The sequence below is a fragment of the Panthera uncia genome, unplaced genomic scaffold (assembly GCF_023721935.1).
Source record: "Panthera uncia isolate 11264 unplaced genomic scaffold, Puncia_PCG_1.0 HiC_scaffold_521, whole genome shotgun sequence".
Classification (NCBI taxonomy): Eukaryota; Metazoa; Chordata; class Mammalia; order Carnivora; family Felidae; genus Panthera; species Panthera uncia.
In genome coordinates this window covers 6,433-33,646 of record NW_026059673.1, presented here as the reverse complement: position 1 = coordinate 33,646, position 27,214 = coordinate 6,433, and the positions used below count along the sequence as shown (strand labels likewise).

At 38.4% G+C, this 27,214-nt stretch overlaps 1 long non-coding RNA gene across 1 annotated transcript; it reads left to right on the top strand.

The window, feature by feature from the left end:
• On the top strand, window positions 1-25,325 carry LOC125918185 (uncharacterized). Its single transcript, XR_007456392.1, has 3 exons — window positions 1-921; window positions 13,810-13,944; window positions 23,549-25,325. It is a non-coding gene; the product is annotated as an uncharacterized LOC125918185 (long non-coding RNA).
• Window positions 25,326-27,214: the final 1,889 nt, after the last annotated feature.

Below are 27,214 nucleotides of genomic sequence, written 5' to 3'. Positions count from 1 at the left end.
AGGGTGAGAGGGTTATTTAGAAACTGTTTAGTTCAACATTTATTGATGAGGAACCCAAGACCCAGGGAGATTAATTGACTGTATGCAGTCATGGGCAAAGAGCTATTATGAATCCTTCCATGATGTCGTCTGAAATTAACTTTTTCTTATAAATCTGAATTTTCATGAAAATTCTGAAGCTTGATGACAAGTAAGAAAATGTATCAAAATATAATTTTTATATATTAATATTAACTTAAATACATAAAGAACATGAAAATACTATTTATTTGAGTGCTTGGTAAGCTAACATATTTTCTTATTTTTCTACTTCACTTCCCAACGACACTCCAAAAAGCAACAATAATTATTCCAAAATAGCACTTTTTTCCCCTTATTTAACATTTTACAGTCTGATGTTAGGGGAATACAGTCAACATATATTCTCACAAAATACTTTGCGTAACATGCAGTTAACCTTAAAAGGTTGTGTATGTATACTAAATCAGTATACTGGTCTGTGGTCTAATAGTCCCCCGTATTGATATATGCCTAATTCCAGAACAGTCTGAACACCTCTTCAGGATCGTTGAAGGCCTGAAGGCCTCTTCAGGTCTGATTGATGAGATTAAGCATGTCAAATACACGAACAGCTTGCAGCAAAGGTGACCTCCAGATGCAGCAAGGACACTGGGTCACCAAGCCTCAGAAGCAAAGACTGAAAAAAGACCTCTCCCTGCTCTGCCTCTCAAGGAAAGGCAGCTCTTGAATGGGAGAAAAACAATTAGAAAATGCAGTATCTTAATCCAAGGAAAGCCAAATAGAGGAAACAGATGTCTCTTACCGAATTCTGTATTTTCTGTTCTTCCAGGTGAAAAAGAAAGCCTTGTGGGGACTTGCAAGCCTTTTGTGTCCTAAGTTATTGTCTTCCAAACTGCAGAGGTGAGTTTTAGACACAGTGGTCAATAGAGTCGCCCCAGAAGCTTCTAACTGCTGCAAACCTCGGCCTAGAGTTCTTTTTTTTTTTCTTCTAAGAAGTTGCTTTTTTATTTTTAAAGAAATTTATTTATTTAAAAAAAAATTTTTTTTAACATTTATTCATCTTTGAGAGACAGAGACAGAGCATGAGTGAGGGAGGAGCAGAGAGAGAGGGAGACACAGAATCTGAAGCAGGCTCCAGGCTCTGAGCTGTCAGCACAGAGCCCGATGCAGGACCCGAACTCACTGACTGAGAGATCATGACCTGAGCTGAAGTCGGACGCTTAACCGACTGAGCCACCCAGGTGCCCCTATTTTTAAAGAAATTTAAATAAGAAGTTAGAAAATTTACAAAACCAGAAAATTTTTTCTTTGAATGGTGTCAAAGAACTCATCATAATATTTACTCTGCTTGGAATTTTGCTAACTAGTCAGGCTACAGAAATGAAATTCCACTTTTTAACATTTATTTTAAAGGGTAAATATCATAAGAGCATAATAAGAAAAGTAGTCGCTGTAGTATTTATTACAATAGCAAAACACTGGCAACAATCTGAACAACCATCACTATGGGATTAAAAGGAATCTTAACCAAAATTAAGTAGAAAAATTAAACTACTAAAGATAAGAATGGAAACCAATGATATAGTTCTGTTGTATCCACACAGAAAAAGTTACACTAAAAAAAAAGCATTCTATGAAAATTTGTCCAATTTTCTTCTAATTTTCAATTGGATGAAATGGTATAGGTAAGAAACTCCAAAATATGTGCTTTCAGAAAGCAGTTTTCCTGGGGGAAGGAGTTAATCATGAAATACTTTATTTCTTTCTTGTTTAAACACCTTCTGGGTAAAGAAATTCTATGCTATAACAAGACCAGCTGGTGCTCCCATATGAGAGATTGTTTCTCTACTATTTGTAAGACTGACCAATCTAAATCATTAAATCAGGGAGTGTCCCAGCTGTACATAATCATTCTGTATGGATGGGGCTCTGGTGGACTGAAATATCTGGAGTATCTACTAGGACACCTAGCTGGTGATTGTATTTTATGGGATACTTCATTCAAGACATTGAAAGCAACAGTCATTGGTTTAGAAACAAAAGAACCAATACATAGGTTTACTTAGAGGTATCTTAGGCCATATGTCAGTTGTTAAAATACACATAATCCCAATGAGGCTTTCTAAAATCATTGGTAGTCCACAAATAACAATTAATAAACTAGTCAAATCTTGACTACCTGGAGAGGTGAAGTCTCACTTTAGATTCTGATCCCTTTGGCTTATTTTCTTTCTATCCCCAGCATTTGCTGTTTGTTTCTTAAGACTTTATCCTTGGTTCTCATCTTTTGGCTACAGGATTTCTCACATTCTTTCTGTGCTTTCTCAAGATCCAACTGTAACAGAGAAAGGACTTTGCACTCTCATCTGTAGAAAAGTTAAATGCTGCTGCCCCATCATTTCACTACTAGAGTAGAGATTTCACTACTCTCTTTTGACCTCTGTAATTTGTGCATCACTTTATTCTGTTTGAATGTGGCTACTCTTCATTCATTTGTTTATTCATCAAATATTTATGGAGTGCCTACTTTGTACCACACCCTATTGTACTACAAATAGTAAGATTAGGCTTGTACTCTTGGGACCTAAAACAAGTGTCATAAGTTATAGAGCTTAGAAAATTATTCAGGATATATTTTCTAAAAACAACAGAATTAAATTATAAATCAATAGCAAAAAACTGTCTAAAAATTCTCAAGTTCTTGGATTAGACAATATACTTCTAAATAATTTATGAATCAAAACAAATAAATCACAGTGGAAATTAGAAGATGTTTTAAACTGAATGGTAATGAAGATATTTCAAATTAAAAGGAAACAGTTAAAGCAGCGCACAGAGGGAAATTTATACTTTTAAGTGTTTATATTAGAAAAGGTTTAAAGTCAAGAATCCACACTTCCACCCTAAGATAACAGAAAAAAGAAGAGGAATCTTAACCAAAATTAAGTAGAAAAATGAAATCAGTGATATAGAAAATGGACAGACAATAGAAGAAGTAACAAAGTAAAAAATTTGTTCTTTGAAAAGATTAGTAAGATTGATAAAATATGGTTAGGGCAATGGGGAAAAAGAAAGAAAACACAAGCCCCTGTTGTATGAGTGAAAGAGAGTTCATCATTACAGATCCTAGAAGTATTAAAAGAATAGTAGGGGCACCTGAGTGGCTCAGTTGCCTAAGCTTCCAACTCTTGATTTTGGCACAGGTCATGATCTCATGGTCGTGAGAGGGAGCCCAGAGTCGGCTCTGTGCTGGGTGTGGAGCCTGCTTCAGATTCTCTATTTTCCTCTCCCTCTGTCCCTCCCCTGCTCATGTTCTCTTCTCTCTCCCCGCCCCCCCAAAAAGAGAGAGAGAGAGAGATAAAAGGATAGTAAAGGACTATTATGAACAGTTTTTTTGCAAATAACTTCAAGAACATGAATGAACAGTAAATCAAAAGTAATACTCACTCTTGGAGATATTGCAAAGATTATTTGACTTCATTACAAACTTGAAAGATGCAGGAGTGGTGACTTCTTCTATCCCATGACCTGTGAAGACAACAAATCTTTTTGGAGAATGTTATTGGATTCTTGAAAAATTAATTAGGAAGTCCAGTCAGTTGCTGTCCTAGATGTGGGCTCTATCTAGTTTGCTATCAACTGCCTATCATGAATTGGGTGTTATCTATCAAGCCATAAGATTAAGTGTGCCTAGCAGCACTTCTTCAGTAGGGTAAGTGGGACCTGTGAGACTGAGCTCTAGCAGGTGTAAAGGTAACAGTAAGCTGTGTGAGCATATGGTGCCCATTCTGAGTGTTCCAACCCTTGATGCATAACCATATCTCCTTCAACCCACTGATGTAGCCTTATGGGTAGGAAGAGCACCCTAAGGCCATTTAAATAAGGAAACAAAACATGAAACCTGATTTATGGATGATGATTCTGCACTATATGCAGACTTCTGTACTTATTAATCTCAATTGTGTATGAAGATAATGATGAATTGACAATGATGACAACTGACAAGGATGAAGAGAAATTCTCCCTGTGGGCAGAATTGTAAGTGGTACATCTTTTTGTTCACATTTCCTGGAAACAGAGATGTCCTGTGTTCTGAGTCTAAACTGATAGTCAGGGGCTAATGATTGTGTAGGCAGAGACTAGAAAAAAATAATATTGGAGGATTGACAATATGAAGGTCTAGGGGCAGGGTAAGTGGATGGAAACTTTTGACATACCAAGGGCAGGTGTTTGGAGTGGTCTACCCCAGGTGCAAGCAATTTTTAGAACATAAATCAACAAAAGATTTTTTGAGGGAGGAGTATTGTATCACTGACATTGTTTAGGATTGCCAGCACATGCTGCTAATAAAAAGAAGACTAATTTATAGTTGGCTTTATTATTATTTTTAAATTCTCTGCAAACAATGCACCCTTTTATCACCTGCACCTGGTGAGCCACTCCCATTGCCCTGACTTTGACCCAGAGTATGACAATATTTGTGAATAGTTATGAATGCTGACCAAGGACTGAGGACTTTCTCAATAATCAGATGGCCAAAGGATGGACCAGATGACCTGCTCCATGGATGTCAATCAGCAGCCACTTTCCTTGGTCGCTCCAGTGATTACTCAATGAGTTCATGGAAAGTATGGTGGTAGGGATGGAAGTTATGTATGGGATCTGGCCCCTACCACTGAAGAGTACCCAGTGCACCAATAGCAGATGTCAACCCTGAGCCCTGCTATGTCACCATATCAGTATCACTAGCCAGCCACCTGGTGGCAGAATAATGATATTGGACTCCTATTATTGGTGGGGGCAGGAATGTATCATCATTGGAATAGATAGTCTTAAATGAAATAGTCTTGCTTAAAGCAGTCAACTTACAAAAGTGAGAAAGATATAAATGAATGAGTGAGTGAGTGAATGAATTAAATTTAAGAACAGCATAATAGAGATGAAAGTATAAATACTTTTAAACTGTAAAAACCGCAAAAAGATTTCAGTAATAAAATCAGGAGGACACAAAATGAAAAGACTTATGAAATAGACAAAAACTTTTGCTATTCCATTTATAAGTTTAACAGAGAGAGAACACCAAATATATTTGGAGTGAGAAAGGCAACAAAATGGCAGAAAGTAAAGAATTATTTGGAAATTCTATCTACACAAAAAATATATAAATGAACTTGAAATTTTGATGGGATGTATCATTTTCTAGGTAATTATAAAATTGACTGAAGGAGGTGGAGTATCTGAAATGGGCTAATAAAAGAATAAAATGGTTTTTAGTGAAAATCACAAAAGGTAGAAAAAGTGTGGAAGACAAAGATAAGAATAAAAAAACAAGGGCAACACATTGAAAATAGCAACAAATATGGTATATATTAACCCGACTATATCAATAATCACTTTAAATGTCAATGGTCTAAATACATCAATTAAGACAGAGACTGGGGCTCCTGGCTGGCTCAGTCAGTGGAGTGTGAGACTCTTGATCTCAGAGTTCAAGCTCTATGTTGGGTGTAGAGATTACCTAAAAATAACCTCTTGTAAAAAAAGACAGATTGTCAAAGTAGATTAAAAAAAAAAAAACACGACCCCAGTATATGTTGTCTATAATAAACCCACTTTTTTTTTAATGTTTATTTATTTATTTGGGGAAGGAGGAAGAGGCAGAGAGAGAGGAGAGAGAGAATCCCAAGCAGGCTCCCCGCTACCAGCACAGAGCCCGACGTGGGGCTCTATCTCACAAACCATGAGATCATGACCTGAGCCGAAATCAAGGGTCAGACACTGAACCAACTGAACCACCCAGGCACCCCTACACCCACTTTAAATATAAAGACATGTGTCTATTAAAAATAAAGTAATGGAGAAAGATATAATCAGAAAATAGGAGTAACTATATTAATTTTGGACAGGGCAGACTTCAGAGCCAGGAAAATTATCAGGGATAAAGAGAAGCATTATATAATAATAAAGAGGTCAATACTCCAATAATACACAACCACCTTTAACGTGTATGTGCCTAAAAGTACAGCATCAAAATACATGAGGCAAAAATTGATAGAAATGCAAGGAGAAGTAGATGAATCCACTCTTATAGTTGGAAACTTTAACACTTTTCTATCAGAAGTGGACAGATCTAGAGAGCAGAAAATCAGTAAGGACAGAGTTGAACTCAACAGCACCATCAATCAACTGGATATAATTGACACCTATAGACTACTTCATCCAATGACATCAGATTAAACATTCTTTTCGAGCTCATATGGAACACTCACCATAGAGACCACAGTTTGGGGCCAAAAATAACAACTTAACAAGTATGAAGAATAGAAATCATATGATGTCTACTCTTAGACTCTATGAAATTAAACTAGAAATCAATAATAGAAATATAGCTGAAAAATGTAAAATATTTGGAGATTAAACAGCACACTTCCAAGTAACACATGAGTCGAAGAGTAAATCCCAAGGAAAATATAAAAATATTTTTAACAGGGGTGCCTGGGTGGCTCAGTCAGTTAAGCGTCTGACTGTGGCTCAGGTCATGATCTCACAGCTTGTGAGTTTGAGCCCCGCATCGGGCTCTGTGCTGACAGCTCGGAGACTGGAGCCTGCTTCGGATTCTGTGTCTCCCTCTCTCTCTCTCTGCCCCTCCCCTGCTCTCTCTCTCTCTCTCTCTCTCTCTCTCTCTGTGTCTCAAAAAATAAACATTAAAAAAAATTAAAAATAATATTTTTAACAGAATTAAAATGAAAATACAACTTATCAAAATTTGTGGAAGATAGTGAAAACAGTGCTTACAGGGAAATTTACAGCATTGGATGCATATATTAGAAACCAGAAAGATCTACAATTAAAAATTTAAGTTTCCACCTTAGGCAACTAGAAAAAAAGAAGAGCAAATTAAATCTGAAGTAGGCAAAAGGGAAAAAAAGCATAAAAATTTGAGCAGAAATCAATGAAATTAAAAAGAAGTCAGAGAAAATCAACAAAATCAAAAGCTGGTTCTTTGGAAAGACCAATAAAATAAATAAACCTCTAGCCAGTTAACTAAGAAGAAAAGGGAGAAAACATAAGTTACTAATATCAGAAATGAAAGACAGGACATCATTATAGATACCATGGACATTAAAAAGATAATAAAGGAATATGATGAACAACTCTATGCCCATAAACTTAATAACCTAGATGAAATGGACTCATTCCTTGAAAGACACAATCTGCTAAACTCACTCAAGAAGAAATATATAATCTGGATAATTCTGTATATATTAAAGAAATTGAATCGATAATTAATAACCTTCTGAAAGGTTATGAAAGAGAAAGTACCCAGCCCAGCCTAGATGAGTTCACTGGTGAATTCTACCATTTACGGATGAAATTATAACAATTCTCTGCAATTTCTTCCAAAAAATAGTAGCAAGAGGGAATATTTCCTAACTCATTCTATGAGGCTGGCATTGCCCTGATACCAAAACCAGATGAAGACATTACAAGAAAATTGCGGAGCAGTGTCTTTTCTGAACACAAATACAAAAATCCTCAACAAAATATTAGCATATCAAGTCCAAGAATGTGTAAAATTAAATATACATCACAATGAAGTGGGATTTCAGGTATGCAAGGTTGGTTCAACAATCAAAAATCAATTAATGTAATCTATCACATCAACAGACTAAAAGAAAAATCATATGATCATATCAAGAGATGCAGAAGCATTTCACAAAATCCAACACCCACCCATGATAAAAACTCTCAGCAAAGTAGGAATAGATGGGAACTTGTTCAACTTAATGAGGAATGTCTACCAAAAAAACAAACAGAACAAAACGACAACAAAAAACTACAGCTAACATCATACTTAATGGTACAAAATTCAAAGCTTTCCCATTAAGATCAGGAAGAAGGCAAGGATGTGCCCTCCTTTCACTGCTTTTCAACATTGTACTGGAATTCCTAGCTGATGCAATAACATAGGGAAAGGAAATAAAAGGTATACAGATAGGGAAGGAAACTGTAAACTGTTTTTGTTTGCATATGACATGATCTTCTATATAGAAAATTCAAAAGAACCTACCTAAAAACTCCTAGAACTAATAAGGGATTATAGAAGACTTGTAGGGTACAGGTTAATATATAAAAGTCAATCACTTTCCTATCTACTAACAATGAATAAGTGGAATTTGGAATTAAAAATGTATTATCATATTATCCCCCCCCAAAACAAAATACTCAGATATAAATCTTACCACATCTTACAAGATGTACTTGCACAAAACTTTTTTGAAGAAAACTACATAACTCTGAATAAAGAGATCAAAAAACTAAATAAATGGGGAGAAATTTCATATTCATGAATAAGAAGACTCAATATTGTTAGATGTCAGTTTTTCCTTATTTGATCTATGTAGATTAATGCAATCCCAACTGAAATCTCAGCACGTTATTTTGTGGATATCAACAAACTGATCTGAAAGTTTATGTGGAGAGAGAGGCAAAAAACTCAGAATAGCCAACCAAATATTAAAGAAGAACCAAGAGGACTAATATTACCTGACTTCAAAACTTAATATAAATCTATAGTAATCAAGACAGTGTGGTATTGGTGAAAGAACTGAAAAATAGACCAATGGAACTGAAGAAAGAGACCAGAATAGGTCCACATAAATGTAGTCAGCTGATCTTTGACAAAGGAGTGAAGGCAATACAGTGGAGCAGAGAGTCTTTTCCACAGATAGTGCTGGATGTCCACAAGCAATAAAAAAGGAATGTAGACACAGACCTCATACCCTTCATGAGAGTCAACTCAAAATGGATTATGGACCCAAATGTAAAACACAAAACTGTAAAACTCCTAGAAGATAATCTTGGAGAAAATCTAGATAACTTCCGGCATGGCAAAGACCTTTTAGATAAAAGACCAAGGAAATCATCTGTGAAGAAATAATTAAAAAGTTGACTTTGCTGAAATTAAAAACCTATGCCCTGAGAAATACAGTGTCAACAGAATGAGAAGACAAGCCACACAGGCTAGGAGAAAATATTTGCTAAAGACACATCTGAAAAAGGATCATTATCCAAAATATATAAAGAACTCATAAAACTCAGCAATGAGAAAATAAGCAATTCGATTTAAAAAATGAGTCAAAGACCTAAACAGAGCACACCAAAGAAGACATACAGATGGCAAATCGGCATATGAAAAAATGTTTCACATCATGTGTCATTAGGGAATTGCAAATTGAGACAATAATGAGATACCACATACATAGTTAGAATGTCCAAAATCCAAAGCACAGTCAACACCAAATGCTGATGAGAATGTGGAGCAATGGGAACTCTCATTTATTGCTGATGGGGTTGCAAAATCGTATAGCTACTTTGGAAGACAGTTTGTCAATTTCTTATAAAACTAAACATACTCTTAGCATATGAGCCAGCAGTTGTGCTCCTTGGTATTTACCCAAGTGAATTGAAAACTTATGTCCACATAAAAACCTGTACATGGATGTTTATAGCAGCTTTTTTCATAATTGCCAAAACTTGGAAGCAGCCAGGATGTCCTTCAGTGGGTGAATGGACAAACTGTGTCTGCATTCCCAGACACTAGAATATTACTCAACACTAAAAAAGAAAGAAGCCAATCTGAAAAAGGCTATATACTGTATGATTCCAAGTGTATGATATTCTGGAAAAGACGAAATTAAAGAGACAACGAAAAGATCCATTGGTTGCTAGGGGCTGGTGGAGGAAGTGGAAAAGGATGAATAGATGGAGCACAGAGGATTTTGAGGGCAGTGAACATATTCTGTATCATCCCATAATGATAGATACATGTCATTATACATTTGTTCAAACCCATAGAATATACAATGTCAAGAGTGAACCCTAATGTAAACTATGGATTTTGAGTGGTGATAACATGTCAATGGAAGTTCATGAATTAAACAAATGTACCAATGTGGTATGGTATGTTGATAGTGGGGAAGGTTATGCATGTGTTAGGACAGGAGGTATATGGGAACTCTCTATACCTTCCACTCAACCTCTATACCTTCCAGTCAAAATAAAACTGCTCTAAAAACTAAAGTTTATTAGACGTGGTAAAAGAAACAAAAATAATATATGATAAAATTATAGACCAATTTCACTTACAAATACAAGTATAAAAATCTTTCTAAAAATTCTACCAAATAAAATCCAATAATATATCATGACAATTGGGATTTATCATAGTAAAGCCAGAAAGTTTTGCTGTTAGGAAATGTATTAATGTAATTCCCTGTTATCAGATTAAATGTAAGTAAAAAGAAACCTCATGATCTTTTCAAAAGAAGCTGAAAAAAATGTTAGACAACATTCAATACCCATCTATGATAAAAAAAAATCTTTAAGCTAAGGATAGGAAGAAATATCTTTGATAAAGTATGAGTATAACTGACAACAAAGCTTCATACTTAATGGTGAAATATTACCATGACAGAACAAAACGTAGTTACCATCTGCATTAATGTTTGCTGATATTTAAACAAGAAAACAGAATAAAAAGTATAAATACAGGGAAAGAAGCAACAAAACTAACATTATTTCCAGTGAAACAATCATCTAACTTAAAAGTTTAAGAAAATAGCATGAATTTTGTGATGTCCATGCATTACTAACTTTTTTGCACAGAAAAACCAACTAGTGTGTTTAAAAATGAGTATTCAATTTATTAGGGTAAGTAACTTTAAAATTTAGTTCTAACTTTTGAGTTCAATTTATAAATCATGTTTTTCTTTTTGTAAGCACCTTCACTTTTTAAAAAAATAACGATTGAGTAACTTAAGTTTTATAGATTAAATTCTTTAAAACATAGTTCTATTTACACCTTATACTCTCTTAAAGGAAATAAAATGCACTTATAACTTTGATAAATTTAATTTTCTCCGAAACTTGAAACATGCCTATCTTAATAAGCAAAACCTTCCTAAATATGTATACAACTTTTATGAATCTAATAAATTAAACCTGCAAGTGTAGCTTGCATAATAGCTAATGTTAGATAGCATTCAATACTGTTGGTAGATTTTGTCAAATTCTCTTTCATATTTCAAAATAAATCTCTAAATTTAAAGTCCATTATTCAGGCACACATTTCAAATTGAAATCACAAGGCTAATCTGTCAGAAACCTAATGCCAGTTCAAAATCCAAATTTACCCAAATTATCCTAAATATAACACAAAAGTGTCAGTAATTTGAGTTTGATTATCTTTAGAATATATTAAATTCTAAACTTCCATGAGATTGGAAACACACTACCCCAAGGGGTCAGTTTTACCACTGCTAGCGAACTGGGTTTTATCATCTCACGTAAGCATAGGTTAAGAGAAAGGAACCTGGGATCTGTAGATTTAGCATGATTCTCCCCTCATTAACAATAGACACCTTTAGCTCCTTTAATTGTTGCTATGACAACACGGACTCTAAGCATAAACCCTTCAAATACGATTCATTTCTCTTGGGTTCAAGTTACAAAATACTCAATTCTTCCATCTGATTTAAGTCCACAACCTCCTATTGAGGTTGCTGATAACTCTGTTCACCTAAACTCTTTACTGCCGGATTGAATTCTATATTCTTTACATGCTCTTTCTCTCTGGTTGGATGTAAAATCTTACAGATATTTAAAGGACACATGAATATATTTCACACCTTTGGCTCCGAGGTCAAAATGTCAGTCATACTAACAAGAGTTTCCAGAGAGGAGCAAAGAGAATTAGCTAAAGGAATTTTTAATAAAATGGCTGGATATATGAGACATTTGTAGTATCTATACATCAGCAATTAGGAAATATAATAGCAAAAGGAACAAAAACTAAAAAACACCAGGAATAAATCTATCAAGAAATATGTAAAACCTACATAAATAATACTTTAAAACTTTATTCACAGACATGAAAGAAGACCTTAGAAAATGAAGATGGAAATCATGTTTCTGGATGAGAGAAAGTTTAACACTGTAAAACTGTCATATCGGTCACAAATTAATAAATTCAAATTTTTATGAAATTTGAAAAGTAATTTTCAAACATATCAGATTTTAAAAAATGCATGAGGAAAAATGAGGTGGAACTTGACTTATGCAATATCGAATTATTCTATAAAGCTATAGTAATTAAAGTATTGTTAGCTCCTATATAAAGAGAATTTTTGAACAGAATAGAAAATCTCCAAACAGATGAAGAAATGAATTAGAATTTAGTTTATAATAAAAATGGTTTTAATCAAAGAAGAAAGAATGAACTGTCAATAAATGGTGTTGGCACAGTTTGGAAAAATAAATATAGATACCTACTTCATACTACAATAATTCCAAATGGATTAAAAACTTCAAGTTGCAAAAATAAAATTGCAAGAGTATTAGAAGGAAAGATGGAGATATATTTCAACTGGGTTAAGGTCTCCCTAAGCAAAACACAAAATCTAGAATCCATGAAGGAAAAAATACTACCTTTTTTCCCCCCATAAAAATATAGTTTTCCTCAAAGACACCATTTAAAAAGTTAAAACACAAGTAATAGATTGAGGTAAAAAATATTTGTCAAACATAATTAACAATGTCCACAAAATAAAAACATACTACCTCACAAATACAAAAAAAAAAAATACGAACAACCCAATTAAAAATGGGGAAAGAATATGAATAGGTCATTAACAGCAGAAAAGTACAAATGGTCCACAAACATAAAAAGATGTTGAGCCTTGGTCCTTATGAAGGAAATGCAAATAAAAACAGCACTGTGATGTCATTTTTTTACTCAGTGGATTGGAAAAAACTTGTCACTTGATAATATCCAGCATCAGCAAGTATATGGTGGGAAGTAAATGTCATCAGTCATGGAGAAATGTAAATTAATATCTTTCTGGCAATATCTGTCTACATTTAAATGGATCTTTGACCCAACAAATTCATTTCTAGGATTCTGTGTTGAAAAAAAATATTTGTGCCTGCAACAGAGATGTTAGAAAAAATTCCTCTGTATCACTTTGATAACAATTTAAACACACCTTAATGCCCATCAGTAGAAATGTGGTTGGACAAATTATGAGGTATTATGAGTATTATGTGCACCCATTAAAAAGTGAAACATGTTGTTCAGTCAAAACAAATAGTATTGAATAACACATATATTGTGAATCTGTTATAAAAGCAAAAAAAAACCCCACCAAAATATATATGGTTACATGTCCCTATATTTTTGCCAATGCATGGAAAAAGGACTAGAAATTTACAGACCAAATTGCTGACTTTGTGTCATCTTTTGGTAAGGGAGTTAGAATATTGGAGAAGAGGGTTGTGTTTATAGCTATCTGGTTCCTGTAATTCAAAAGCTTTTCAGCTATCATAGCTTTTGGCTAAATCCTCAACAAAATAACCACCTCGTGTCTCTAGGATTTTCTCGTGGATTTATCTCAGCAGATGCTACAAACAAGAGGGGTCTGAAAGGGCATGAGCGTTCAGAATTGTGTCCCCACATGGGCAGGTTAGCTTTGGGAATTGTTGGGTTTGGGCTTATTTATTCAGATATTCGTCGTTCTGTAAATAGTATGTTAATCAAGCTCGACTCCTGGATGGTAAACACTTATTTAGCAGAGCTGGGCTGGTCCTATTACCTCACTGATCACTCCAGGCAAAAAATACCCTGCAGTTACTTGTGTCATAATCATGGCTGCAATTCAGTCATTAGTCTAGTCCTATGAAGTATCAAACTCTGCATTTGTGTAATGTTAAATCACCTCTCTTCTCCAGGTTGAATCCGGCTTCAGGTTGACCCTTCAGAGTGAAGAGAGATGCTGTTCCTTTCTTCGTTACCTGCCTAGCACTTCTTCTCTCCCCACTTCCTATGCAGGGGCCCCAGCCGGGAGCAGGACGATAGGGGACTTGGTGAGTTCTTACTTGGCTGCTGCTGTCATCAGCTGACTTGGCTGTCTCTGGACCTGATAAGTTCTTCTGTGGTCGCTTCACTGGTCGCTTGGCTTCTGCAACTTTCCACTTTCTTCTGACCTCTGGCAGGAGCTTATTTAGGCAGGGCGGGGCCCCATTTTTAATGACACCAGGACAACATTCTTCTGTGGGTTTCACACATTTGTGGGGCTCTCACAGCACTGGCTTGCCGTTAGTATTTCGCTGCACTGACTGTTAGCCAGCCTCTTGCTTTTTCTATCTCACGACCTCGAAAAACACACATAGGCTCTCCAGATGCTCCCTTTGGAGCCCTCTCACCAGAACTGGGATCAGGGGCAGGTAGTCCTCTATCTCTCCCCTGGTGGCAGGAGAGCTAAGCAGTGGGAGCTGCAGTCAGGAGTGGCCCCAGGAAATCTTCTTCTCCAAAGACCCTCTTTATTTATTTTATTTTATTTTTTTAAGTTTATTTAGTTTGAGAGAGAGAGAGCACACATGAGCGGGGGAGGAGCAGAGAGAGAGAATGAGACAGAATCCCAAACAGGTCCATATCATCAGCATAGAGCCTGCTGCAGGGCTCAAACCCACAAATTGTAAGATCATGACCTGAGTTGAGATCAAGGGACAGATGCTTAACCAACGATCACCCAGGTTCCCCTCCAAAGCCTCACTTTAGGCACTTTCAAGTGATGGATCCTGAATCCCAGTGAGTCAGACCCTCATGGAGGCCTTGTCTCTGCCCTTTTAAATCCCCATTACCGGTGAACATATCCAGTGTTGAGATATTAGTTGTTAAGTCTCTTTAAGTGTTTACATCTTGGTGTGCACTTTCTGCTAAGATTTCCTTTCTGTTCCATGTTGTTGCCTCAGTAGAAAATTTCAAAGTAACATCCTATTTCCATTTATTTGTTTGTCTGTTGTTGCAAACAATTATCGAGCACCTTTGATAATGTCAACCATAGCTACAGTGATGAATCATTTGAGAGCTTTAACTTGAAACCATAGTTTATCTTCAATCTGTGTTTAGGGACCCAAGTTCAGAAATGTCATTGGTTCTCCTTCCCCCCACTGTTGCTTTGTCTGGTTTTCTTGGAGCAGTAGCTCTTGTACCACAAAATATATTTGGTTTAACTCTGATCATAACATTTACTTCTGGACAAAGAAAGAAATGAAGAAAGAGCATCTTCTTTGTAGCATACAGTGAGCTTGGGAATCATGGGTAAAAACGATAGTAACTGAGCAGCAACATCTATGGAATGGAGTTTTGGAGTGAGAAATACATGGATTTGAATCCTGGTTTCACTATTGTGCAAGTGTCTTTATCTTTCTGAGTTTTATCGCTAGTGTGGTGTGATGGTTAATTTTATGTATCAATTCGACTAGGCCACAGGGTGCCCAACATTTGGTCAGATATTACTCTGGGTGTGTCTGTGAGGATGTTCCTGCATGAGATTAACATTTGAGTCCATAGACCCGCTAAAGCAGATGTCCGTCTTTTCCACATGTTAATAACAGCAACATTAACCGCTACCCACCCTGCCTCAGTCACTATGCCAGACACTGAGGGTGATGAACATTGACAAGCCCCCTTCCCTTGTGACCCATTCAGGGTGGTGGGGTGAGGGGCACAGAGAAAAACAAAACGCAGCCAACATCAAGAGAGTAAATATCTGAATGGAAAACTAACAAACTGCAGATGTGCTGGGAAAGAAATAAAAAGGTGATGAGAGAGAATGATGGGGCGTGGAGGGGATTTTAATAGGCAGTAAGGAAGGACACAAAAGGGAGGTAACATTTAACCTGAAACTGTGAGGATGGGAAGGAGCCATCTGCCCACAGGGTAAAGAAGAAAAAATTCCAGACAGAAGAACACAGTCCCCCAGGCAGAAAGGAATTGGCCCATTCAGGGACAGTGAGAGAAAACCCGTGAGGGACACAGCAGGGGAGGGAGAGAGGGCCACCAATGAGGTAATAGAGAGATGGATAGGAGTCAAGTTGTGCAGGGCCTTAGAAACCATAGTACAGAGTTTGGATTTTTTTTCTAGGTGTAAAGGGAAACCATTAAACGGATCTTAGGATGGAGAGTAACATGAGACAAGTTCCATTTTAAGAAGATCTGGCTTTCTTGCTGCAACAGAGAGAATGGGTTAAAGGGGGCCAGAGTGGAAGCAGGTAGAAAAGGTTGCGTTGGTCTTACTTCAACAAGCAAGAGTTGATGGTGGTCCCAGTTACGGTGGTGGTGTGGTGATGGAACTGTGGAAAAAGTAGCACATTTATGGTATAACTCAGAGATAGAATTAATAGTATTTGCTAATGGATTAGATGTGGGATGAAGAAGCTGGGAGAAAGGAAGGATCTTCTTGACTTCCAGGTTAGCAAATGAGTGGATGATAATGCCATTGTCTCAGGGGAGCAATTCTGAGGACATGGTAGGGGGGCACAGAGTTGAGGAGGAATTAGCGAGGGAATAGGAGTCTGTGTTGGGTGTATTAAGTTTGATGTTTCTGTAGAGATGTAAATAAGGCTATTAAATCTGTTAGCCTGAGCCAATGGTTCTCAAACTTCAGGGAGCATCAGAGACACCTGCAGGGCTTGATGAACCAGATTGTTGGACCCACCCCCAGAGTTTCTGGTTAAGAAGGTTTGGGTGGGGCCTGTGAATTTGCATTTCTAACAAGTTCCCAGGTGACGCTGATGCCACTGGTCCAGGGTTCCCACTTGAAGAATCACTGGTCTAGACAGAGGATAATTCTAGGAGTCTGGAAGTCATCAGCATGAAGATAACATTTAAATCCATGGGACTAGATGAGATTGCCTAATGAGGCTGTGCAGAGAAATAAGAGAAGGAGGCCCTGGATTAAGTTTTGAGGAGGATTAGAGAAGAAAGATCAGAGTAAAGGCAGGATCAGAGAAGAAGAAGGAAAACCAAGAGAGCATGGAGTTTCAGAGGCCAGAGGGGTTGAAGGTTTCAGGTCCAGATTGCCTGAACATGACAAACCCTGTGAGAAACAGAATAAGAAGAGCACAGTGAAATGTCCATCAATTTATCAATAGTAGAACTACTGTCAAGGGCAAGTACTTTACAAATATCATCTCACTGTATCCTTCACCAATCCCATCAAAGGAGTACAGTTAGTTGATTTTTATAGTTAAAGGAAGTGAGGCTCCGAGATTATGTAGTTTGTTAGGGGCACAAAGGGTCTAAAACCCAGATTTCGTCTGCTAGCATCCTAGGGAATGCAATGCTTGCTGCATCCTCTACTTGCTGCTAAAATCTACAAGGCAGGCCAACCTTGGCAAAACGTTCAAGGAGGCATTCTGCTCACTCCTCCCCAAGGCACTCACTACCCTCTGGCTGCTCCCAGACAATTGCAACAGCAAGTTCACCTGCTTCCCTGGTCAACTCCCTGTGCTTTCCATACTCAGAACCAAACTGGACTTCATTCCTTGGCAATGGCATAAACCTGTCTATGACCAAATGATAACGGATAAAAGTGGGTGCTAATTGGTGGTGTGCAGTAAAGCTTTCGCCATCACCTTTCTCAAAGCGGGGAGAAAAGCCCTGATTAGCATGATTTCAAGGCACCACTGGCTGATTTCAGGCTCTCGGAATGATGTGAGCATAGAATTAGGAATAGATGCACAGAGTTGGCTCTCTCAAACCACTGTGAGCTGGGTCCAGCACACTGCTGGAATGATTTAACCTGTTGATTTTCGTGTCACATATTTCCATTCTACACACAGTCTTCTGGATACAGTATCATAACCACAAGTTGTGGGAACTTCAGGCCACCTGCCCAGGCAGTGGGGGGAGGTGTTCATAACAGGGAGGCCGGGGTGCAGCCTCTAATGCGTGACTCGAAGGCCGTCACCTGCTTCCTCAACGTCCAATCTAGCCCAAGAACAGAGGGAATGTCAGTTTAAAAACTGGCATTCATATCCCTCTTTGGTTTCCAGGGCTCAAAAATGTTCTTTTATGAGGATTACAGCCTTGTTCTTCTTTGGTGTCGGCAGGCGTTTATGATGGCTGTAGCAGGAATGAGAATTTGGGTCTGGAATAAGCCTTGCTGTTTCTTGCCAGGCTACAAAGGTTTATGGTGGAGACCAGACGTACATCTTGCTCATGCCCATATGTATGGGCTCACTCTGTATCTGGAATCAGAGGAGGAGACCACAACCTCACACAGGCAGCAGTGGCAGCCGGGGGCTCAGTCCCGGGGCACGAGGGGATTTTAACTTCCTCACTTCCTCGTGCAACTTCCACTTGTCCTTACTTTTGCTGTACTTTTCTTTCTAAAAGCACAGGTCACAGACGTGGTCTCTGGGGAGCTACGTGATGTGATGTTATGGTGGATGATGCTGTAAGGTTACCGCAGGCCACTTAATGGGAGGGAATGCAGCCAGTGGGGAGCAGGGACCAGCGGGAGGAAGCAGGGACTTTAATGGGAAGAGAAGAGGAGCAGCAAGAGCTGGAGCTTGGCACTGCTGATGCAGAAGGGAGAGGATGTGGCTGCGAGGTGGGTTGGAGGAGGTGTTTCTTTGCAATCTGATTTTATAACTGCATGTTTTGCAAGCGGACACAGCTCAGGAACAAACACTTGTAGGCTTAAGGTGGTTTTTCCGAACTGGTGGATACAGAAGTCTGAGAATTACATTTCGCTGCTTTTTAGGGAGCTGATCCCATAGTCACTGGCCAGAGTCAGTGGCACTGGCCAAAAAGGCTTCTAGAAAATACTTAACCATAAACTATGGTTGATTATATACCAGCTGCCCAAAGCAGTGGTTCCCCTTCTGAGCAAATCCTTATTCTGGGACCAATCGATTTATTATGTATAAATTACACAGACATAAACATCCATGGGCTGCCAGCGGTACTCACAGGAGGATACTTAAAAGTCACATACTCTCATCCAGTGCCCTAGGTGCAAATTTGCTCACACATGCATGCATGCAGATGTGTCAAAATAACACTAATATTTATAATAATACTTTGTGATTCTACACTGCCTTTCATCTGTAGATCTCAGAGTACATTGCAAACATTCATTAATTCTCTCAACACTCCTCTGAGGGAGGTAAATATTATTATCCTTCTCTTTACAGATGAAGTAATTGAGGCAGATAAGTGATTTGCCTCAGGCCAGGTAGGGAGCGTGGGTGGAGGGCTGAGATTAAGAGCTCAGAGTTCCTAGAGATGTCCATTAGGGACGAAGCCCAGGGGTCAAAACCTGGAGGGCACTGTGGGCTGGTGGAGGGGGTCACTTTTTCCTGTGAAATCCATCGCCATGGTAGTGAAAGCTGCTTATTAAGCATCACCTATGTATTGAGTGCTTTGCATATGTTATTTCCTGTCTTCACACTAAAACTAGAATGATCCCCGTGGCACAGATGAGGAACTAAAATTTACAGTGGTGAAGTATCTTGTCCAAGATCGCATAGCTAATAAGTGCCTGGGCTGGAATTCAAACCTGGATCTGTTTGCCTCCAAGCCCAGGTCCTGTCCCCCAGTGCATACCTCATGCTCATTTGAAAATTGCAGGGAGGCACATTCTACTCTTCCAGGTCTGGTCCATTAGTCTGTGAGCCATTATTTGTCCTGTCTACTACCAGTTTCTTTGCATTTGACTAAGTTTTGAGACTGATGCTTATAGTGTGTCTGATCTGGACAGACAAGTTTTCTAAGCACAGGAAAGGAGAGCCTCTGAGGTAAGAGGTTTACGTGATAAGTCACAAGAGAAAACTTTAATTATAATCACTTCTTGCTTTATTTTGTGTTATTTCTGGTGAATGTATCAGTTTGGCATCTTTTGACAGAACAAGAAAATAGCGAGAGAGAGAGAGAGAGAGAGAGAGAGAGAGAGAGAGAGAGAGAATAAATATGAATTCTCTTGGGACACATAGATTTCCAATTGCGCTGTCAGAAGAAGAATCAATGAAAGGGCCAAAGGACCTACATGTGTAAGATGAACTAAATTTTACTCTCGTCTTAGGTGTTCTCAGTTTGGCTGCTCTCAGGAGCCCAGCTGAACCCCAAGACTTCCTAACTCAACTTACAGTCAAAATGGTATATCTTATGTGCCGAGGCAGCCATGCAGTCTGTGGAGTTGCCAAGGACTTTCTGGAAAGACCTGGGAGCATGTAGAACTGCCAATGTGGCAAGGAGCTCAGGAAATTGTGTACCTCAGACACATAGCCCATGGTGCCTGCTAGTCAGTGAGCTTGACCTTGATAGCTGCCTGTCCCTGGGCAGGATTCAAAAGGACCAGCCTGTGGCCACCATTGCTTGGTTGGGGGTGAGGGATGGTTGGGGAGGCAGAGCTGGGGGAGAGGAAGCTCCCAAGATTCAACCAACCAGATAGAATCTGCAGCCTTTGGATTTAGACTCTGAGAAGTCAGCTTTGTAGTATGATGCACTTTGTAAGCAAGATAAGGAAAACCAAGTTTGAGTCACAACTCATTTGAAACTGTATTTTTCTTGGAGAAGTAAGAACTAGCTTATAAAAGTTAGTGATTATACAGGAATCTGAACCCAGCTGACCTGTCTGTTTTGTTTGAATTCTTTTATAATTAGTTTAGTAGTGATCGCAGTGTCCCTTCCCAGCTATCCCCTCTCCTCACACAATCTATACCCAGTTTCCACCATGCTGTTGCATATGCTTAAAAGCAAGACTTTAAAGAAATTACTAATTACAAATTCTGTTTAATGCAGACTCCACTTGCCTCTCACGTGTGTGCCTGTTTGCACACATGCCCAGTACTCACACCTGAGATGCACACAGGGCTAGAAGCACAGAGGCAAAGAGAGAACATGTGCTATGTGTGTGGAATAGGATGGCCAGTCAGCCTGATTTGCTGGGGAACCAGAAGCTTCTTGGGCTATGGGACTTTCAGTGCTAGAGCCAAGAGAGCAATGGGTAGACTTGGGCGAGTTGCTCACCCCTAGTTCATGAGGATGTTAAACTGAGGGTGAGCCTACCCCAATTTTTCAGGCATCAGATTGTTTGAAATGCACTAAACTGTTAAAAGACACTTCCCAGAATAGAAACGTAAGTTCACGTTCCACCTCCCCATGGAGTAAATTAGCACTAACACAATTTGCAAGTAGCCACAAATGTTAGAAAGCCTTTAGCAGAAGTCCAACATTATTTTTTGTCTATCTTGAATCACAGAAATAAGGATTCTCCTGGTGGTTTTTTTGTTTTTTGTTTTGGTTTTGTTTTGTTTTGTTTTCATATGAATGAGTGAAACAGAAAAAAATACCAACAGTGTATTCTGTCCAGCCATATAAACACTTTAGAAAAGTGTTAAGTGGAGGGCAGGGCTGGTAATGGGACTGTAATGGTGATGGGCTGAACAGCAGAGCCTCCACCTGCTTTGAATGAATGCAGGGAGCTCTGGGGAGCTCAGGGTCCAGTGGGGAACAGCCAGATTGGGCAATGTGCTCCCATACCCGTGCTTAACCACATAATCATTAAAGAGCAGAAACCTCTCCTTGTAATCCTCTCCTATAGGACAGCAGGGAGTGTTAGCATATTTGAACTGCTTCACATTCCTTCTTGCCTACTTTTGAGAACATACTACATTTTAAAACTTGTTGGTTTCTTTCATGTTTTATTTGACCCTATGTAATTGCATTCCTGAAGGAATAACAGGCTCCCCTAGTGATTTACACCCTGTATTAAATGTCAGTTTTGAAGAGACACAGTTAACTGTTTGGTTTAACCTCTTGCCTTCCCTCTCTCGATTAGCTCAACACTGAATTTGATCTCCAGCTCTTAGGACTCTGGGGTGGGGGGGGGGGGGCCCGGGGCGAGGGATACAAAGATAAAAAAAGAAGAGTCGAAGCAGCAGTGATGTTGAAGGGAGCTTCTTAGCTCCAGCCGCTCTCCCCCTGTGTGTGGCCGGTCACCAGCCCAGAATATAAAAACATCCCTTTTTTATGGTGATTTGTACTGTTCACTTCTGTCCCAGCACAGTGGTGAGGACAGTGAACCGGAAACACATCCTGGCTGAGCTGGCTTTCCGTGTCATATTGCCACCACTGCTGCAGCCCCGGGGACACCAACGATGGCCTTAAACTGTGGTCCTCCCTCCGCCCTGCAGGACCCAATGAGTAACGGAAATTGCGGAAGAAATCTGTCTTAGTAATTATCTAATTTCATTTTCCTTTGTTTTCATTTATTTACATACTTAGCTGCTATGATGTTATTGTTGGTTAAAACGCTTCATTTACCCTTGCAGATTCACTTAAAGTATATTTAACAACTGCTTAATCACCTGTTGTGAACTGATTATTGGGAACATCTTTAAATCCAGCTAGATGTGATGGCATATTCCCTTATGTCTCTGTGCATGTGTGTGTTTAAAATCTAGAAGTAAATATATCCTGTGCTATCACCTGACAGGTAACTGAAGTATCATTATTACTTTCAGAAACCCCAATAAAAAAGATAGGACAAAAGAGATTTTACGTTGAAAAGGGTTGTCTGTGCAGAGCACAAACTAAATTCGTCCTCTGCTCTGCCCTGAGCTTCACACTCCCCCCACTTTTCTTCAGTGACCACATTCTACTGGGCTTGATTGAAATGACGACAATGACAGTCGGAAGAGAAGGAAGGAGGCAGTGACGACCACAGGGACAATGAGGCTCAATTCTCTGGGATATGAAGATGTGGCCTGCTGTCATCATGTCAGCACCTGAGGCCTTAATCCCTGACTCCCACTTTGAGGCCACTTATAAGCCATTAGCTAAGCCATTTGACCTGGAACTCTTTGTCTATGGGGAAAAAATTCAGGCTGCCTTATAGGATGAGAAAGTTTGTTTGACTCTTTGTACATATATTTATCTCAGTCTTATTCCCCAAGTTCTTTATGCTGGTTTATAAAGTAGATAAGATAAAATAATGAAGAAATCAGGACAAAGGGGGAAAGAGGGTAGGACAAGCAAGACAGCCCAAGAAATGAGTGTCTGTGAAAGACACTAGTCAACGGTAGAGTACAGTCATCCATTACCACTGCTATTGCAAAAATGGAACATTTAAAGAACATAAGTGCTAAATCACATTCCTGTCAGAAACCATTAAGAATGGCCACATGTGTCTTATGTCTAATTAAAAGGGATTCAGGGGCACCCAGGTGGCTCAGCTGTTTAGCATTTGACTTTGGCAGGTCATGATCTCACGGTTTGTGAGTTTGAGTCCCACATCAGGTAAGCTCAAGCCTCACATTGGGAGAGCACAAGCCCTGCCTTGGGTGAGCCTTGCTTCTCTCTCTCTCTCTCTCTCTCTCTCTCTCTCTCTGTCCCTCCTGGGATTCTCTCTCTCTCTCTCTCTGCCCATCACTCATTTGTGCTCTCTCTCTCTCTCTCTCTCTCTCTCTCAAAAAGAAGTGATTCATATTTTCTAGTTACTGCATCCTGCCCAGATGGGCCTTATCTCCCAAAAATGATACGAGAAAAAACCTGAAGTTCATATTCCATTCTGAAATATATCTCTTCAATAGACAGTCTCACACTCAGTTATCATTGTTTCCCTTAGTGCATTACTATTATTAATATAATTATTGTTTTTATCATTCTTTTTTAAAGATTTTTTTAAGTAATCTCTATACCTAATCTGGGGCTCAGACCTACAACTCCAAGATCAAGAGTCACCTGCCCCATCAACTGAACCAGCCAGGTGCCCCTGTTTTTGTCATTATTCTTATTGTCATAATTCTGATGACTATCTTGTTACATTTATAATACTAAGAAGTTCGTGGGCCAAATATAGAATGATAACCATATTTTATAAAGTTGCAGAAAGAACCCAGGACAATGATTTCAGTGTCTTTTTATTTGAATTATGTCAGCATAGAAAAAGACCACAATAGAGTCTTCCTTGTTATTGTGCACATTAACAAAGAATTCTTGCCAGAACAAGACATATTGTGTTTGATGACATTCAAATTTTCATCAGCAAAAACAAAAACAAAAACAAAAACAATCATGACCGTTTTATAAATGCATACTCTAAGAAACAATCACTAGAAACTTACGAGAACCTATATCCATCACCAATAATCCCCACTCCTTTCTTTGAAATCCTCTGACCTCAAAAACAGCATCCTAAATTAGCATCATGCATAACCAACCACTAGTTTTCTATGTGGGAAACTACCCAAGTGGCTGAGATTGTACACTGTGGAGGTGTCGAGATCTGGGCTCAAATCCTATCTCCTCCACTTACCTGTCTGTGGGGCAGGTTACTTAACCTGCGCTAGCCTCAGGTGTCTTAATAGTAAAAATGGGGCTAAAGGAGTAACTAAAGCTCATAAAGTTGCTGCAGGGATTAAATAAGATAATGCACATTAAGAGATGAGAGATTAACGTGTGTGTGAGTGTGTGTGTATGTGTGTGTAGAATGAGCACTGAAAAAATATTGATTATGTTGATAAACACTATCTTTTTATCTGTATTAGAAGTTTTTGTACTTTTTTGGAGAAACCTTTGTATCTCACTTAATTATTTATTTCATGACATTGTAGGGCTCCTAATCAATGCCAGTGTTTCAGTCTCTCTGATCCCTGGCCCTTGGAATCTGAAGCAGAAATAAAAGTACATATTAAGTACCCTGAGCAAGTTTGATATTTACAGTGTACCGAGTCCTTTGTAAGGTGGACACTCATTTATTTCCATTCTGAAACTTCAAGTCGTTAGATATTGAATTTTATTAGAGTAGTTTTCATAGGGCAGGGTTAACAGTTTGCAAAACTGATAAAAGAGACATTTTTATCTTATTGTTGTTTTAATTTGCATTTCTCTCATCACTGGTATGGTTGAGCATCACTTGAAATGTTTGAATGATCTGTTTCCATGCTTTGCCCACTCTTTTATTGGATAGTTTGTCCTTTTAATTATTACTGTCTACAAAGATTCTTTATTTTTATTGTTTGCTAGAATTCTTTATATTTGTTGTCTATAAGAATTTTCTTTGTTTATACTATCCTTATATAATCATATATATATAGAGAGAGAGCCTACTTGAGATTCTGTCTCCCCCTCTCTGCCCCTCCCCCGCTTGCTCTCTCTCTCTTTCTCAAAATAAATTAAAAACAAAAAAATTCAAAAAAGAAACATCTTGGTAACTATCCTTTTTAGTCATTTGTCTGTGTGTGTGTGTGTATATATATATATAATTTATTTAAAATGTATATTACATGTTATTTTATAATCTGACTTTCCCCCCATCTCTATATTTTGCACATATTTCTATGTCACTAAATACTTTCCTACAATATAATTTTAGTTTCTAGGTAGAATTCTATTATATGTCTATATTATAATCTATTTAATAATCTCTTATTATCAGAAAACTTTTTGCAATTATTTTAAAAAACTAACTCGACATACATATAATTAGTTCTCTGAATTTTTTCTTTCCTGGTAGACTGGTGCCTTTTAAACCTTTCTTACTGCAGCTCACAGTGAGTACACAGTACTCTGATTCAACATTCACCAGTACATATATGCTTGTGCTCACACAAAGAAGTGAAAAAATGTTGTGAAACAAAACTCACTTTCTGCTAATTTCTATTCTTTTCTGTATCATTTTATTAAAGAAATTCTGGTCCCAATCCACTAAATGTATTTCATGACTCATGGATGAGTTTTTACCCTCCATTTGGAAAGGAAGGAGGGGCCGTGATTGGCCCACAGTAGGCATTAATTTGTGTTGCATGAACAGCCTCATGGCTAAATCCTTGTGTACATTCAGGCTGACCGCTCAGGCAGTGTATTAGGGTTCTCCAGAGAAGCGGAACCAACAGGACAGATATATACGGTTGACACTTGAACAATATGGGGGTTGGGGTGCTGACCCCCATACAGTCAAAAATCTGTACATAACTTTTAACTCCCCCCAAAACTTAACTCCCAATAGTCTACTATCCACCCAAAGCCTTACTAGTCACATAACAGTCGATTAACATATACTCTGTATGTGTTATGTACTATATACCGTATTCTTACAATAAAGTAAGCTAGAGAAAAGAAAATATTATGAAGAAAATCATAAAAAAGGAAAATATGTGTTTACAGTCCTGTATTACATTTATAGAAAAAAGTTCGCATGTAGGTGGCTGCACAATTCAAACCCATGTTGTTCAAGGGTCCACCGTGTATCTCCTATTGGTTTTATATCTATAATGTATACAAGGAGATTTATTATGAGGAATTGGCTAACCCAACTGTGGAGGCTGAGAAGTCCCACAGGCGACCATCTGCAAGCTGGACACCCAGGAGAGCCAGTAGTGCAATTCAGTCAGAGTCTGAAGGCCTGAGAGCCAGGAGAACCTCTTAGTCCGAAGGCAGAAAAAGATGCAATGTCCCAACTTGATGAGTGAGGCAGGAAAGAAGAAGCAGGGGGAGGGGAGAATTCCTCCTTCTTCTGCCTTTTGTTCCCGTCAGGCCCTCAGCAAACTGTACATGCCCACCTCCTTGCCCACATAGTGGAAACAATCTAGTTTACTCTCTCTACCAATTCAAATGCTAATCTTATCCTGAAACACCCTCATGGACACACCCAGAAATAACGTATAATCTGGGCACCCTGTGGTCAGTCAGGTTGACACATGCATGAAATTAACCATCACAGGTAGTATAGTGTATATAGTTAACTCCCAGGACTCTACTCAGACAGCATGAGTTTAAAGGCTGGCTCTGCCACATACTAGCTGGTGGCCATGGACAAGTGACTTAACCTCTCTGTGTCTCATTTTCCTTACCTGTAAAATAATAATGCCTATTTCAAAAGATTGTTATGAAGATTAAATGAGCTAATTTTTAGCACTTAGAACAGCACCTGCCATACAGTAACTAATATGTTTTTATTAAGTAAATAAATAGGAGAGGTGTCTGGGTGGCTCAGTCAGTTAAGCATCAAACTTTGGCTCAGGTCACAATCTCGTGTTTCGTGAGTTTGAGCCCTGCATCAGGCTCTCTGCTGTCAGCACAGAGCCCACTTCAGATCTTCTGTCTCCCTCTCTCTCTACCCCTTTCCCACTCATGCATGCTCACATGTGTTCTTTCTCAATAATAAATAAACATTAACAAAAAGTTAAACAAACAAACAGGAAATTCCTGGAAGCTGAGTGGTTGGATCAAAGGGTATGTAAAAACATAAGACTTTTAAAATATACTGGTATGCCTATTGTTATAGACATATTGATATACCCATCCTTATCTCTTCCATCCCTTCCAAAGACTGAACCAACT